We start from the raw sequence: 12,139 nt of genomic DNA, 5'->3' as shown, positions 1-12,139 counted from the left end.
TACTCATGTCCCCCAGAGCCCCAACACCCCAGCAGTGATGGGCACCTGCCAGCAGGCCCCCACTATGTCCCCCTGCACCCCCACCCCCCAGCAGTGAGGGGCACCTTCCAGCAGGCCCCCACTCATGTCCCCCAGCCCCCTCACCCCCCAGCAGTGAGGGGCAACTGCCAGCAGGCCCCCACTCATGTCCCCCAGCCCCCCCACCCCTCCAGCATTGACAGGCACTTGCCAGTAGGCCCCAACACATGTCCCCCAGCACCCCCAACCCCCAGCAGTGAGGGACACCTGCCAGCAGGCCCCCACTCATGTCCCCCAGCACCCCCACCCCCCAGCAGTGAGGGGCACATGCCAGCAGGCCCCCACTGTTGTTCCCCTGCACCCGCACCCCCCAGCAGTGAGGGGCACATGCCAGCAGGCCCCCACTCATGTCCCCAGCCCGCCATCATTGACAGGCACCTGCCAGCAGGCCCCCACTCATGTCCCCCAGTACCCCCACCCCCCAGCAGTGAGGGGCACCTGCCAGCAGGCCCCCACTCATGTCCCCGAGCCCCCCCAGCCCCCAGCAGTGAGGGGCACCTGCCAGCAGGCCCCCACTCATGTCCCCCAGCTCCCCCAACCCCCCAGCACTGACAGGCACCTGCCAGCAGGCCCCAACACATGTCCCCCAGCACCTTCACCACCCAGCAGTGAGGGGCACCTGCCAGCAGGCCCCCACTCATGTCCCCCTGCAACCCCACCCCCCAGCAGTGAGGGGCACCTGCCAGCAGGCCCCCACTCATGTCCCCCAGCCCCCCACCCCCATCATTGACAGGCACCTGCCAGCAGGCCCCGACACATGTCCCCAAGCACCCCCACCCCTCCAGCATTGACAGGCACCTGCCAGCAGACCCCGACACATGTCCCCCTGCCCCCCCACCCCCCAGCAGTGAGGGGCACCTGCCAGCAGGCCCCTACTCATGTCCCCCAGAGCCCCAACACCCCAGCAGTGATGGGCACCTGCCAGCAGGCCCCCACTATGTCCCCCTGCACCCCCACCCCCCAGCAGTGAGGGGCACCTTCCAGCAGGCCCCCACTCATGTCCCCCAGCCCCCTCACCCCCCAGCAGTGAGGGGCAACTGCCAGCAGGCCCCCACTCATGTCCCCCAGCCCCCCCACCCCTCCAGCATTGACAGGCACTTGCCAGTAGGCCCCAACACATGTCCCCCAGCACCCCAACCCCCAGCAGTGAGGGACACCTGCCAGCAGGCCCCCACTCATGTCCCCCAGCACCCCCACCCCCCAGCAGTGAGGGGCACATGCCAGCAGGCCCCCACTGTTGTTCCCCTGCACCCGCACCCCCCAGCAGTGAGGGGCACATGCCAGCAGGCCCCCACTCATGTCCCCCAGCCCGCCATCATTGACAGGCACCTGCCAGCAGGCCCTGACACATGTCCCCAGAACCTCCACCCCCCAGCAGTGAGGGGCACCTGCCAGCAGGCCCCACGCATGTCCCCCAGCACCCCCATCCCCCAGCAGTGAGGGGCACCTGCCAGCAGGCCCCCACTCATGTCCCCGAGCCCCCCCAGCCCCCAGCAGTGAGGGGCACCTGCCAGCAGGCCCCCACTCATGTCCCCGAGCCCCCCCAGCCCCCAGCAGTGAGGGGCACCTGCCAGCAGGCCCCCACTAATGTCCCCCAGCTCCCCCAACCCCCCAGCACTGACAGGCACCTGCCAGCAGGCCCCAACACATGTCCCCCAGCACCTTCACCACCCAGCAGTGAGGGGCACCTGCCAGCAGGCCCCCACTCATGTCCCCCTGCAACCCCACCCCCCAGCAGTGAGGGGCACCTGCCAGCAGGCCCCCACTCATGTCCCCCAGCTCCCCACCCCCATCATTGACAGGCACCTGCCAGCAGGCCCCGACACATGTCCCCAAGCACCCCCACCCCTCCAGCATTGACAGGCACCTGCCAGCAGGCCCCGACACATGTCCCCCTGCACCCCCACCCCCCAGCAGTGAGGGGCACCTGCCAGCAGGCCCCCACTCATGTTCCCCAGCACCCCCACACCCCAGCAGTGAGGGGCACCTGCCAGCAGGCCCCCACTATGTCCCCCTGCACCCCCACCCCCCAGCAGTGAGGGGCACCTGCCAGCAGGCCCCCACTCATGTCCCCCAGCCCCCTCACCCCCCAGCAGTGAGGGGCAACTGCCAGCAGGCCCCCACTCATGTCCCCCAGCCCCCCCCCACCCCTCCAGCATTGACAGGCACCTGCCAGTAGGCCCCAACACATGTCCCCCAGCACCTCCACCCCTCAGCAGTGAGGGGCACCTGCCAGCAGGCCCCACGCATGTCCCCCAGCACCCCATCCCCCAGCAGTGAGGGGCACCTGCCTGCAGGCCCCCACTCATGTCCCCCTGCGCCCCCACCCCCCAGCAGTGAGGGGCACCTGCCAGCAGGCCCCCACTCATGTCCCTCAGCCCCCCCACCCTCCCAGCATTGCAGGCACCTGCCAGCAGGCCCCGACACATATCCCCCAGCACCCGCACCCCCCAGCAGTGAGGGGCACCTGCCAGCAGGCCCCCACTCATGTCCCACACATGTCCCCTTGCACCCCCACCCCCCTGCAGTACAGGGAACCTGCCAGCAGGCCCCCACTCATGCCCCACTCATGTCCCACCCATGCCCGTCCTCAGGTAGGGGGGATGTCCATGTGTGCTCTGTCATCACGTGCTATGAGGGAAAAACCCGCTCGCCCGTCATGTCACAGACGCGCTTACGCGCTAAGGGCCTTTGGTCCAATGAAATCGCGTACGTGTGCTGACGTGCTTACGCGCTAAGGGCCTTTCCTCGAATTACACACTGACATTCAAGATTTTCACGTGACAAATCACTCTGTATCAAGCTGGCCATGCGTACACACACGGAAGACCATGCTCCTGCCCAGAAGGCCGAATTACTGCTCCCCAGAGCCCCAAGCACGCTCCCACCTGCCATCTGCTGCTGCCTGACTGCCTGCTGCCCACGTGCCCTGCCATTTGCTGCCTGCACATCAGCCAGGGGTGCAGTTGCCGTGACCACCCCTGCTGGAACCAAAGACTCCCGACTGGGATACCATCACTCCACAGCCCAGCCCCAGGACCCAGTTGCCCACCCACATCTGCCTCTGGGGTTGCCATGTCGAGCGCACCACCATCTGGCAGCACTGGCAACCCCCAGCCAGAGAGGCAGAGGGCCACCAGCTTCACTGCCACCGAAGTTGGTGTCCTGGTGGAGCAAGTCCTGGGGCAGTATGATGCCCTCTTCGGAAGTTAGTGCGCAGACAAGGAAGGACGGACCAGGATCTGGACGGACATTGTGATTGCCATCAACACGGATGGCAGTCCGTGACTTACAACATGTCAAGAAGCGCTGGGAGGACTTCAGGTCCAGGACCCTCAACAAGGCCCGGTGCCTCTTGAAGGCAGTGGATGCTAAGGGGCGTCGGGGCCACCTGTCGGAAGACCAAATGAGGGTCCAGGAACGCGTATGCCCAGCGCTCCACATCCAGGTCCCTGAGAGGCAGACCCGTCCGGAGTCGAGCGGTAAGTGTACATGCATACTGATTGTAAGCTGTGCGTGTGGTGTTGTGCCAGTAGTGTGCAGGTTGCACATGTGGTTTTGTAGGGCCATGTATGGATGTGTATGTACAGGGCCGTGAGGCTGACACATGCACGTCCTCTCATGTGTGAGACACATGGATGGAGTATGTGTGGGTAAGCATGCAGACCAAATGCAGATGTGTGAGCACACATGTTTGAATGACTGTGTATGTAAGTCGTCAAGGTTGTGGTTTCACACATGGATGTTGGTTCCAGCTGCATGTATCTGCACTGTGCACGTGTGCATGTATGTGTATCTGACAAGTGTGCAACTGTGATGCAACATGGATGCACGTGACACTGATATGTAGAAGGATGAATGGCAGATGTGACATCTATGGCGATCTCATCACTGCAACAGTTGGAGGAGATGTAGACATGCATGTAAGTGTGGTGGCGTGTGTGCATGTCTAGTGCACTCCTTGTGTTTCATGTGATGTCAGGCCCTCTTTTGGCTGTTCATGCTGTTGTATGTGTATGGATGGTGCTGCCTGGTGCAATATTGCTGTTGAAATGTTCATGTGTGTGAGTTAAAATGACATGTGTGTCGTGGAGTGTGATGCTGTATCTGTAGTTAAACAATGCCACTTATGTGCAACTGTCATGTGTGTATCAGTCCATTGTACAGTGCCCTGATGCCTGTGTTTTATCTCTCCCTGTCTGCAGCATCAACTGAAGAAGATGGCGGAGAGGGTGCTGTGGAGCACAGCGGCAGGGATCGTCCCGCCAGCCGGAGACGCAAGGCCCAGCTCCCCTCCCAGGCTGTCATCATGTCGGGGAGTGAGCAGTCCGGTGCTGCGTCCCAGGCCGCAGCTGCCGAGGGAAGGTCCAAGAGGCGGAGGTCGGAGTTGGACTCCTCGGCAGCAGAAGGGGCAGCTGAGACCCCACAGGGTGCGATGGAGGAAGATGGCACAGAGTCATCCAGGTTGGTGGGGGGTTTGGTGGAGGAGGCCGTACAAGGGACAGACACAGGGTCTGGAGGTGGGGATTCCACTGGTGCTTGTGGTGCAGTGCAGGGGCAGGGGCAGGGACAGGAGGCAGCACAGGCCACCGCGGAGGTGCCTGTGTGTAATCCTGTCCCCGATCCTGTGACTGCATCATCCCGCAGCAGCAGGGATGCCTACGTCCAGACCCGTTTTCAGGGAGGGGATCCGCTTACAACAACTGGCCTTCCTCTCCCTGCGTACGTGGCAATCCGGGACCGGGTTGAGCCTGTCCTGGGTGGGGTGGCGTTGCGTCAATGGGCCATGCGAGGTGACCTGCAGTCTTTTCATGAGGAGACTGCAGGTCTTCTCGATAGGCTCGTTGACCGTGTTGACCTACTGGGACAGCTCACCAGGGCCGGATTCCTCCCTTTTCAGGACCTTGTTCCGACCCCCTCCTCAACTGAACCCCCTATACCCCAGTTGTCCTCCATGCCATCTTCCTACCCATGTATCATCTGGGTACCCTGTGGAGCTGCCTCTGACCCTGTGGCCAGGCTGGTGTAGGACACATCCCTGCCACAGTCGGGAGTCGGACGTCCAGCAGGGGTGGCCACCTCAACAACTGCACCCAGCCGGAGGAGGATGTGCAGGCAGCAAGAGCCAGGGCACAGGCAGAGGCACAGCAGCAGCAGTAACAAGTTGGGAGCCATCATGGCTCGGGGCCTTCGACATCGGAGGGGCAGGCATCGGCCAAAGGGCAGGAGGACCCAGGACTGGAAGTGCCTTCCTTGTGGCAGCGGTTAGGCCATGCTATAGATGTGGAGCGGCAGCGGGCAGAAGAGGCCTGGCTCACGATGGTCAGGGCGGAGAACTCCATGCGGAGGGCTCTGTGGCGGGCCAAGTGTCTCAAGGCAATTTGCAGGGAATTGGAGGAAAACATCTCGTCGTCCCTGCGAACCCTCGGGACCATGGAAGAGGACCGCCTCCAGGACATTGAGCAACGGTTCGATGACTCCCTGGCCCGGGACATCCAAAAGTGAGCCGTCGGACTAGCCCGCTTGCTTTGTAAATAGTTTTTAGAGTTAGGTTTCCTTTTCGTTTTCCTTTTATTTGTGGTCAATGGAAAATGCCACACACATTTGTATACAGTTATATTTTTAGGTAGTTTGTTAGGTAGGTTTCATTTATTTGGTTGGGAACATGGACCTTTAACATCCTTGGACAATGGATTGCATATAGTTTCATCATGTATTAATTTTTCATTTTTTTTTGCATTATGGACATGGAGCAATGGATTTTTTTTTCTCCGGACAATGGATTGTAAATAGTTGGACTATGGATTGATTTCTCTTTTTTTTTTATTATGAACATGAAGCAATGGAGATTTTTTTTTTACATTTCCTTTGTATTTGCGTTGTTGGAGGGTGACTTTGGACTGTTTTTCTTTATAATGTTTTTGGATTGGTTATCATTTTCATTCAATCATCTTTTTCACATGCTTTTCATTTCATGTTTCATATTTTGGTATGCTTTTATTTCATTTTTGATTTTATGTACATAATACATTTTAATTTGTTAGTTCCATGTGTGGGATTTGCTCATTGGGTTGATGCATGTGAAAATGTGGGTTTACACAAGCAATGCCAACCAGTGTATGTGTGTGATGGAAATGTGTTGATGTACATAGTTGACTTTTGATTTGTGTCATGAGATCGGCATTTCACTGCTGGGGGTGGGGGTGCAGGGGGACATGAGTGGGGGCCTGCTGGCAGGTGCCCTGCACTGCTGGGGGGTGAGGGTGCAGGGGGACATGAGTGGAACATGAGTGGGGGCCTGTTGGCAGATGCCCTGCACTGCTGGGGGTGGGAGTGCAGGGAGACATGAGTGGGACATGAGTGGGGGCCTGCTGGCAGGTGCCCTGCACTGCTGGGGGTGGGGGTACAGGGGGTCATGAGTTGGGGATCAGTAGTGCAAGCTGACATGTGGCTTGGCTGGGGGGCATGCCCATGGTGGATGGGCTGCCTGTGGGACATGACCAGGGGTGCAGGGTAGTCCCCTGTGGTGTGGGCTGCCTGCAGGGGACGTGGAGGGTGTAGAGGGAATACCTGGGAGGACCGACACTGCCAATTCACATGTAGGACTCCCCGGCACCCCCAAAATACACGTACCCTGCTGAAATCGCGTGTGAGACTTCCCGCGAACCCCAGGAATACATGTAACCCACTCACACAGGCCCTTTCACGTGTGAAACTTCCCATGCACCCCCGAAATACACGTACCCGTATCCAATCACCTGTGAGACTTCACGCGAACCCCAGTTATACAAGTACCCCGCTCGCCCAAAGCCTATCACGTGTGAAACTTCACGTAAACCCCAGAAATACATGTTCCCCACTCGCACAGGGCCAATCGCGTGTGAACCTTCACGCGAACCCCAGAAATACACGTACCCAGATCCAATCGCGTGTGAGACTTCACGCGAACGCCAGTTATACAAGTACCCCGCTCGCCCAGGCCGATCGCGTGTGAAACTTCCCACGCACCCCCGAAATACACGCACACGCTATTTTTCACACAGCGGGTGTCTGTGTTTTTTGCGTACCCCTTTGCACGTCATTTGTCCTAGAGGGACACAGCATGGGACATTCATCATAGCTGTATGTACGTGCTTTTTGTTAGCGCACATTTTTTTCATGCGCAGGGACGCTACCGCCTGCCTTCGTGTGGCAGATGTGTTTAGGCCTGTGTGCGTCTTTGCCCGTGCGCTGGTTTGCCCTATTCGATTCCATGAATACGTGTTGTAGGCGAGCGTGTGGGCGTTCCATGCACTTGCCTCTTGTACTTCCCCCGTGACGCCCACATTTTCACACGTTGTTCCCCATTCCGCGTGTCATGCCCTGTGTTACACCTACTTTTGTTGTGTGCGCCGCGCTATGTGCGCTTTCGCTGTGTGCTTAGCGCACGCTGTTTGAAGGCGTGCGCGTCAGCGTGTGCCGAACAGGATTTCAGCGCACATCCATGGATTTTCACGCGCACGGACTTCCATGAATCGCTGTGCGTGGGTTTCGCTGCGATTTTCACACTGGCACTGCGATTCACACGCTTTATGCTGCGAATCGCACACTTTTGCACGCTTGCGCTGAAATTTTCAGTGCACATTAATTTCCTGAATCGGCCTCTTTATCTGAGCAATTAGTGAAGAGGTTGTTCTCTCAGAAGGTCAGGAATGCAACAGCCCCACCCATCACCTTCCACTCCGGGTTGGTGGAGGAGTTGTCCTGGCAGGGGATTAACACCCCATAAGACCATCACCCATTTTGTGTTTGTTGAGTTGATGATCCTGCAATAGACCATACCTTCTCTTATAACTAGGCCACGCATTTTCAAAAGTCGTTCATCTTTAACTAGGACACACCTCTCCTCCAGCCCATAAATCACCACAGACACCATGCAGATTCTCTTCCAACGGAACATAAGTCACCTTAACACTCGACCACACAGGACTAACAGAGCACACATGATCTTAACACAATGCTCCATCACATCCACTCAAAAGCATGTTTCCCTGACATTAGGGCAGACCATACCTTTCTCTCAACCTAGGCCACACCCAGGAGGTTTTGTCAGTGGTTTGGTCATTATACCGGTTTCCAAGGTTGAGTTGTTTTGGTGTGCCATAAAGGCAGGAGCTATTGGGGTGATTTACTATTTTACACAGCTTCATGAGCACATTTATTGCTGAGCAGAATTACCTTCACATAGGTAACTCATATACTGATTTCCAGGTATGGTATGAACCAGGTGAGTCAAAGGACGCAGAAGTATTTATGTTGAGGGGTGAGGTTCAAGGTGAGGAGGATCAATAGTGTGTCCCAATATTACATTTTTTTAGTGCCATATTTTATATGTTATTATTTAACAAGGTTGCTCTGTCACCTGTTAAGATGTGTGAGAGGAGAATAGTATCCCTTAGTTGAGCAGGTCTGGGCAGCGATGCACATTTTAGGAATGTCAGAGGTTTTGTTGGTGGCCTCCTTGACCCATTTGTACTCGAAATCCTTTCCTACTTGCATCATATTGGAATTTGGTAACCCCTCTCCTGTATGTTACTTTATTTAGAGCTATGCTGGAGAGGATCTCACTGAACCACATGTTGGCAGTTTTGAGTTCAGATTTAATGTGCCTCCTATAGAATCTAGTCTAGTGTGCCCAAGAGCATTTCTATTGAACAGTGAATCTCATGTAGGAAGTTATCACTGCCTTTTGGGAGTCATTCCTGTTACTGGGGGTAGATGTCCGTATTTGTCAAGGCACCTTGGGTGATATTTTGTATAGATCGGTGTAATTAGTGGTTTATAATTGTGTGTTTTACTTTATTTGAGGAAGGCAGTGAGAGACGTTGTGATTTCCCTGGACCAGATAATAGTCAGTCCGCAATTGTTTGTTCAAGAAGGGCTGGCTTATGATGATGAACAAAAGTAAAGATGTCATCAAAGGTGGGACTGTATTTAATTGTTGGAATTTGAACTAGTTAGATATAGCCATTGTTAACCATATTGCATACAAAACTGGGGTGGTGTGCAGAACCAATCATAGTACTTCGAGTGCTGATCTTATTCACTGGCCTGCTGCCATCTGCTGCCCCACATCACCTTGCCCTTTACGCTGGTCCCACAGTCCGTCCAGTGTACTCAGCACTTCTCCCCCGCCCAGTCTTCGATGATGACTTACCTTCCCGTTCAGGTCGTGCACCCACCTTGCTGAGCTCCTAAGATTCACCGCCGATGGAACTAGAGAAGGGACATAGCGTAATTCCCTTTTCAAGTTTCATTGTGACCATTTTTGTTTGCAGATTTTTTTTTTATCGAAGTGTATTGTTGCACTCTGCAGGTGATGCTTCTCATGTAAAAAAATAATAGCCACTGTAGCCCAGATCTTAACAGCTATGATAACGGGGATCTTTTCCAGTTGGTAATAATGCTATGGACTTCATTGAAGGCCTTGGCTTTGCTTGGACATTTCCTGGCCGGTGACACTACCGCACCAACCCACAAACCAACATGTGTTTTATCTTAGTTCTTAAGCTGCTGTTGGTTAGATCAGAAATTAAAGTTGCTGCGGTTAAAAAGCTCGTAGTTGGATCTTGGGATCGAGCTGGCGTCCGCCGCGAGGCGAGCTACCGCCTGTCCCTGTCCCTGCCTCTCGGCGCCCCCTTGATGCTCTTGACTGAGTGTCCTGGGGGTCCGAAGCGTTTACTTTGAAAAAATTAGAGTGTTCAAAGCAGGCCGGTCACCTGAATACTTCAGCTAGGAATAATGGAATAGGACTCCGGTTCTATTTTGTTGGTTTTCGAAACTGGGGCCATGATTAAGAGGGACGACCGGGGGCATTCGTATTGTGCCGCTAGAGGTGAAATTCTTGGACCGGCGCAAGACGAACCAAAGCGAAAGCATTTGCCAAGAATGTTTTCGTTAATCAAGAACGAAAGTCGGAGGTTCGAAGACGATCAGATACCGTCGTAGTTCCAACCATAAACGATGCCGACTAGCGATCCGGCGGCGTTATTCCAATGACCCGCCGAGCAGCTTCCGGGAAACCAAAGTCTTTGGGTTCCGGGGGGAGTATGGTTGCAAAGCTGAAACTTAAAGGAATTGACGGAAGGGCACCACCAGGAGTGGAGCCTGCGGCTTAATTTGACTCAACATGGGAAACCTCACCCGGCCCGGACACGGAAAGGATTGACAGATTGATAGCTCTTTCTCGATTCTGTGGGTGGTGGTGCATGGCCGTTCTTAATTGGTGGAGCGATTTGTCTGGTTAATTCCGATAACGAACGAGACTCCTCCATGCTAACTAGTTACGTGACCCCCAGCGGTCGGCGTTCAACTTCTTAGAGGGACAAGTGGCGTTCAGCCACACAAGATCGAGCAATAACAGGTCTGTGATGCCATTAGATGTCCGGGGCTGCACGCGCGCTACACTGAACGGATCAGCGTGTGTCTACCCTTCGTCGACAGGTGCGGGTACCCCGCTGAACCCCTTTCGTGATAGGGATTGGGGATTGTAATTATTTCCCGTGAACAAGGAATCCCGAGTAAGTGCGGGTCAGAAGCTTGCATTGATTAAGTCCCTGCCCTTTGTACACACCGCCCGTCGCTACTACCGATTGGATGGTTTAGTGAGGTCCTCGGATCGGCCCCGCCGGGGTCGGCAACGGCCCTTGCGGAGCGCCGAGAAGACAATCAAACTTGACTATCTAGAGGAAGTAAATGTCGTAACAAGGTTTCCGTAGGTGAACCTGCGGAAGGATCATTAACAGCGGAGCAGCCGGAGGGAGAGCCGCGGGCCCGACCTCGGTTGTATCCGAGACGCGCACGACCCACAGCCCGGGGAGCGGGACCCCCTTCCGCCGGAGGGGGGTCTGCGACCCAGCAGACGGACGGGGACGCCCCGGCGGGGTTGGGTTAACCCGCCGGGGGATGTCCCCAGCCGACCGGAGGGGGAGAGAGAGGCCCGCCTTGAGCGGGCCTCCCTCGCATCTCTCCTCACCGAGCCGGCCCCTGAGCCACCGCGCCAGATGGGGGCGCGCTCCTCCACCCAGACCCGCCAGCGGGCCAGGCGTCGGAGCGGGCGCACCCCGGTCAGCAGGGAAGCCCCCGAGTGAGAGCAGCCGGGAGCCGAGGGAAGCCCGGCCGTTCTCGAGGGACACCTCCCAAGGGCAGACAGGGGCCCGGCACGCCAGGCGAGCCCTGAGCCATGGCGCAGACAGGCGTACTCGACGGGCAGGCGTCGAGGTTCCGGCTGCCCACGTCCGCGTGGGCGAGCGATGGCCAGGCCCGCCGGCGTAGCGGGCGACCTTCCCTCTCAACCAGGTACCTGGAGCCCGGCCCCGTGTGGCCGGGCTGCGGTTTGAAGACTCTAGCGTTCCCACCTGACCCCCCCGCCTGTGCCGACTCTGGCCTGCCTCTCCGTCCGGCTCCCTGCAAGGGAAGCAGCAGAGGGGGTTGGGGCCGGGGGTAGGCTGGGTGGGAATCGGGCCGGCGGCAGAGCGGCCTGCCTCTGTCGCCGTGGGAAGCCCTGCCGCCGCGCAGGCTTCCCAGGCTGAGCACCTGGATGTTTTCTTTTGTTTTCTCTTAAAACCCCCGATGGTCTCGGCCGACTCCCAAGTGGGGCAGCTAGACGGGGCGCCGGGCTGTGTCTCGCCCGCGGCGGGCTAGACGGGCGGCGCTGCCTACCCCCAGCCTCTCCTGCACCAGCAGGTTCGGGCCGACGTCTGGAACCAAACAAAAAGTTGCCTGTGACTCTTGGCGGTGGATCACTCGGCTTGCGCGTCGATGAAGAACGCAGCTAGCTCTGAGAATTAGTGTGAATTGCAGGACACATTGATCATCGACACTTCGAACGCATCTTGCGGCCCCGGGTTCCTCCTGGAGCTATGCCTGTCTGAGGGTCGCTTGAACGTCAATCACCCTGGGGTCCCCTCCCCAGGGCGTGGCTGGGGCTGTCGCAGGGACCCCGTTCCCTTCGTCCCCCTAAGGTCAGACACCGATAAGCACCGGCATGGGATCTCTCTGGACCTGGCCGCGCGGGCCCCGG

At 57.2% G+C, this 12,139-nt stretch overlaps 1 non-coding gene across 1 annotated transcript; it reads left to right on the top strand.

Moving 5' to 3' along the window:
- The first annotated feature begins 11,842 nt into the window (after nucleotides 1-11,842).
- LOC138490945 (5.8S ribosomal RNA) lies at nucleotides 11,843-11,996 on the top strand. The gene has a single exon (XR_011275829.1). It is a non-coding gene; the product is annotated as a 5.8S ribosomal RNA (ribosomal RNA).
- Nucleotides 11,997-12,139: the final 143 nt, after the last annotated feature.

Source organism: Ambystoma mexicanum, chromosome 9 (genome assembly GCF_040938575.1).
Source record: "Ambystoma mexicanum isolate Mex_15411 chromosome 9, UKY_AmexF1_1, whole genome shotgun sequence".
Lineage (NCBI taxonomy): Eukaryota > Metazoa > Chordata > Amphibia > Caudata > Ambystomatidae > Ambystoma > Ambystoma mexicanum.
The sequence above is the reverse complement of the archived record's forward strand: the minus strand, read 5'-3'. Positions and strand labels throughout refer to the sequence as shown.